This window comes from Schistocerca serialis, unplaced genomic scaffold (genome assembly GCF_023864345.2).
Source record: "Schistocerca serialis cubense isolate TAMUIC-IGC-003099 unplaced genomic scaffold, iqSchSeri2.2 HiC_scaffold_1167, whole genome shotgun sequence".
Taxonomy (NCBI): Eukaryota; Metazoa; Arthropoda; class Insecta; order Orthoptera; family Acrididae; genus Schistocerca; species Schistocerca serialis.
In genome coordinates this window covers 20,001-25,000 of record NW_026047367.1, presented here as the reverse complement: position 1 = coordinate 25,000, position 5,000 = coordinate 20,001, and the positions used below count along the sequence as shown (strand labels likewise).

Sequence of the window (5,000 nt, the reverse complement as noted above, 5' to 3'; positions counted from 1 at the left end):
TCCTTACAACAATGTGTACCTTAACCTAACCCATATTGTGCCTTAACCTAACCCATATTGTGCCTTAACCTAACCCATATTGTGCCTTAACCTAACCCATATTGTGCCTTAACCTAACCCATATTGTGCCTTAACCTAACCCGTATTGTGCCTTAACCTAACCCGTATTGTGCCTTAACCTAACCCGTATTGTGCCTTAACCTAACCCGTATTGTGCCTTAACCTAACCCGTATTGTGCCTTAACCTAACCCGTATTGTGCCTTAACCTAACCCGTATTGTGCCTTAACCTAACCCGTATTGTGCCTTAACCTAACCCGTATTGTGCCTTAACCTAACCCGTATTGTGCCTTAACCTAACCCGTATTGTGCCTTAACCTAACCCGTATTGTGCCTTAACCTAACCCGTATTGTGCCTTAACCTAACCCGTATTGTGCCTTAACCTAACCCGTATTGTGCCTTAACCTAACCCGTATTCTGCCTTAACCTAACCCGTGTTGTGCCTTAACCTAACCCGTGTTGTGCCTTAACCTAACCTGTGTTGTGCCTTAACCTAACCCGTGTTGTGCCTTAACCTAACCCGTGTTGTGCCTTAACCTAACCCGTGTTGTGCCTTAACCTAACCTATGTTGCGCCTTAACCTAACCTATGTTGCGCCTTAACCTAACCTATGTTGCGCCTTAACCTAACCTATGTTGCGCCTTAACCTAACCTATGTTGCGCCTTAACCTACCCTATATTGTACCTTAACCTAACCTATATTGTACCTTAACCTAACCTATGTTGCGCCTTAACCTAACCTATGTTGCGCCTTAACCTAACCTATGTTGCGCCTTAACCTAACCTATGTTGCGCCTTAACCTAACCTATGTTGCGCCTTAACCTAACCTATGTTGCGCCTTAACCTAACCTATGTTGCGCCTTAACCTAACCTATGTTGCGCCTTAACCTAACCTATGTTGCGCCTTAACCTAACCTATGTTGCGCCTTAACCTAACCTATGTTGCGCCTTAACCTAACCTATGTTGCGCCTTAACCTAACCTATGTTGCGCCTTAACCTAACCTATGTTGCGCCTTAACCCAACACACGTTGCGCCTTAACCCAACACACGTTGCGCCTTAACCCAACACACGTTGCGCCTTAACCCAACACACGTTGCGCCTTAACCCAACACACGTTGCGCCTTAACCCAACACACGTTGCGCCTTAACCCAACACACGTTGCGCCTTAACCCAACACACGTTGCGCCTTAACCCAACACACGTTGCGCCTTAACCCAACACACGTTGCGCCTTAACCCAACACACGTTGCGCCTTAACCCAACACACGTTGGGCCTTAACCCAACACACGTTGGGCCTTAACCCAACACACGTTGGGCCTTAACCCAACACACGTTGGGCCTTAACCCAACACACGTTGGGCCTTAACCCAACACACGTTGGGCCTTAACCCAACACACGTTGGGCCTTAACCCAACACACGTTGGGCCTTAACCCAACACACGTTGGGCCTTAACCCAACACACGTTGGGCCTTAACCCAACACACGTTGGGCCTTAACCCAACACACGTTGGGCCTTAACCCAACACACGTTGGGCCTTAACCCAACACACGTTGGGCCTTAACCTGCTCTGTAATTGTCATACGACGCGTTAAATTAGTGTAGTGTTGCCTAACTGCAACCCCCGCAATATAGTTTGCTACTCGCACTGCCCGGTCCCCAGAGTATCGCTTCATGTTAAACACCTTGCAGCTATACACTGTAATGCGGATGGCAGCAGGACGTACATGCTCAATGCCCTTCGCAGTTGTTCATTGGCATTCGCATGGCGAAGCACAGCCTACGTTGTGGTATGGCTTGTGTCAACTGTCCGCTGATGTTGTACGTCCAAATCACACACTGTACTGCACATTGGTCCTCATGTACTGAATGATACATCGTGGTACATGTGTGACCGTACCACGACTGCGCCAACAACGGCGAACCATACGGTCCAAATATTGTGCACTCAGCTACATGTCGTCTCCCTATAAGAGCTGGATTGCAGTATGGTATGCCGTGGATGGCGATCGGCATGAGCCGTCTGTTGATGTAGTGGCGCGTGTTGTCAGACGTAGTCGTCTCTTCTCACACACCGTGATAGCATGGTGCACTGCGTTCCACATCTGCGACATGCGACAGAGGCCGGTTGACAGTCGTTCGCGCAATGGACATCGCATACGTACGGGGGCCACCTTCCACGTGTTCGCGAAGCGTGCACATGTTGTTGCGTGTATGTGGGCAGACATAGTGTGTCGTGACACCTGACACAGGCATGCAACAATCGTTGAATTTGCAAATGGCGATGGACGTCTACGTTTGCTGGTGACGTTACGCAAATGAAGAACTGGTAAACCGTTGTGGTGCGGTTGTTCTCGCTAGAGGTGAATCAGTGATGGCGACGATCGGTTGAGCTACCAACCGGTTGTTTCAGCGATACCCACCATGCCCACGAACGTGAATGGCATGTGGGTGTGAAGCGATACGCGGCGGTGGCTGGGTGGGACCGTCCCCGGCCGGTGAGGGGGGGCCTCCCGGCGTGCTGGCCGCGCGGTGCGTGGGCGCACGCGCTACAGCCGGCTGGTGGGGGCGGCCAGTGGCAGGCGCGCCGGCCGACGGAGGCGGCAGGCGGCGTAGCTGCGCGCCGGCGCACCCTGCACGCGGCGCCGTGCGGCCAAAGTAGGTCCTCGCGGGCCCGGTGCGAAGCGCGGTGGACATCTGCAGTGTGCTGGTCCGATTGAGGACTGTGTGCGCTGAGGATGCGCCGCCGCCCGGCGCTCGGCGCCGCGACGCCGTCTGCTGCTCGGTCGCCTCTGCGGTTCTCGCAGGTGGATTGTATCGCAGCTGTGCGGACGTGTTGGCGCGTGCGCTGTGCTGGGAGAGTTCGCTTCGGCACCCAAGTGGGGCTTTTGTCCTTCTGTGGCGCTGGCGTTGGAGCTGCCGGCCACCGTAGGTGGCGCGTGTTGTCTCCCGCCGGCAATGCCACGACAGCACGCTCCCGGGCCTCTGTCGGCAGCGGCAAGCTCAGTTGGGAGCACGGGTGGTCGCACCTAAAGCGTCTACTCGCCAAACTCCGGGCGATTGCGCCTCTCTCGAACCCGACCAAGTACTTAGGACGGCGCTGCGCGCCGCCGGGACCTGAGAGGGTTTCGAGGTGTATTGTGCAGGGGAGCTCAGCCTCCTCCTGTTTGCAGAATAATTGAGCGGACGCTTGCGTGTTCGCGCGGGCCCCCGGGACACACTCCCGGGCGGCCGGCTGCTCAGCTCTAGTTGACGCAGCTCCCTGGTTGATCCTGCCAGTAGTCATATGCTTGTCTCAAAGATTAAGCCATGCATGTCTCAGTACAAGCCGCATTAAGGTGAAACCGCGAATGGCTCATTAAATCAGTTATGGTTCCTTAGATCGTACCCACGTTACTTGGATAACTGTGGTAATTCTAGAGCTAATACATGCAAACAGAGTCCCGACCAGAGATGGAAGGGACGCTTTTATTAGATCAAAACCAATCGGTCGGCTCGTCCGGTCCGTTTGCCTTGGTGACTCTGAATAACTTTGGGCTGATCGCACGGTCCTCGTACCGGCGACGCATCTTTCAAATGTCTGCCTTATCAACTGTCGATGGTAGGTTCTGCGCCTACCATGGTTGTAACGGGTAACGGGGAATCAGGGTTCGATTCCGGAGAGGGAGCCTGAGAAACGGCTACCACATCCAAGGAAGGCAGCAGGCGCGCAAATTACCCACTCCCGGCACGGGGAGGTAGTGACGAAAAATAACGATACGGGACTCATCCGAGGCCCCGTAATCGGAATGAGTACACTTTAAATCCTTTAACGAGTATCTATTGGAGGGCAAGTCTGGTGCCAGCAGCCGCGGTAATTCCAGCTCCAATAGCGTATATTAAAGTTGTTGCGGTTAAAAAGCTCGTAGTTGGATTTGTGTCCCACGCTGTTGGTTCACCGCCCGTCGGTGTTTAACTGGCATGTATCGTGGGACGTCCTGCCGGTGGGGCGAGCTGAAGGCGTGCGACGCGCCTCGTGCGTGCTCGTGCGTCCCGAGGCGGACCCCGTTGCAATCCTACCAGGGTGCTCTTGAGTGAGTGTCTCGGTGGGCCGGCACGTTTACTTTGAACAAATTAGAGTGCTTAAAGCAGGCAAGCCCGCCTGAATACTGTGTGCATGGAATAATGGAATAGGACCTCGGTTCTATTTTGTTGGTTTTCGGAACCCGAGGTAATGATTAATAGGGACAGGCGGGGGCATTCGTATTGCGACGTTAGAGGTGAAATTCTTGGATCGTCGCAAGACGAACAGAAGCGAAAGCATTTGCCAAGTATGTTTTCATTAATCAAGAACGAAAGTTAGAGGTTCGAAGGCGATCAGATACCGCCCTAGTTCTAACCATAAACGATGCCAGCCAGCGATCCGCCGCAGTTCCTCCGATGACTCGGCGGGCAGCCTCCGGGAAACCAAAGCTTTTGGGTTCCGGGGGAAGTATGGTTGCAAAGCTGAAACTTAAAGGAATTGACGGAAGGGCACCACCAGGAGTGGAGCCTGCGGCTTAATTTGACTCAACACGGGAAACCTCACCAGGCCCGGACACCGGAAGGATTGACAGATTGATAGCTCTTTCTTGATTCGGTGGGTGGTGGTGCATGGCCGTTCTTAGTTGGTGGAGCGATTTGTCTGGTTAATTCCGATAACGAACGAGACTCTAGCCTGCTAACTAGTCGCGTGACATCCTTCGTGCTGTCAGCGATTACTTTTCTTCTTAGAGGGACAGGCGGCTTCTAGCCGCACGAGATTGAGCAATAACAGGTCTGTGATGCCCTTAGATGTTCTGGGCCGCACGCGCGCTACACTGAAGGAATCAGCGTGTCTTCCTAGGCCGAAAGGTCGGGGTAACCCGCTGAACCTCCTTCGTGCTAGGGATTGGGGCTTGCAATTGTTCCCCATG

General features: G+C 53.5%; 1 non-coding gene across 1 annotated transcript in view; it reads left to right on the top strand.

Moving 5' to 3' along the window:
* Nucleotides 1-3,325: 3,325 nt before the first annotated feature.
* The window catches only part of LOC126433474 (small subunit ribosomal RNA), a 1,910-nt gene continuing 235 nt past the window's right edge, over nucleotides 3,326-5,000 (top strand). Inside the window, exon 1 of the ribosomal RNA XR_007578511.1 lies at nucleotides 3,326-5,000. This exon is cut by the window's right edge and continues 235 nt beyond it. This is a non-coding gene — a ribosomal RNA (small subunit ribosomal RNA).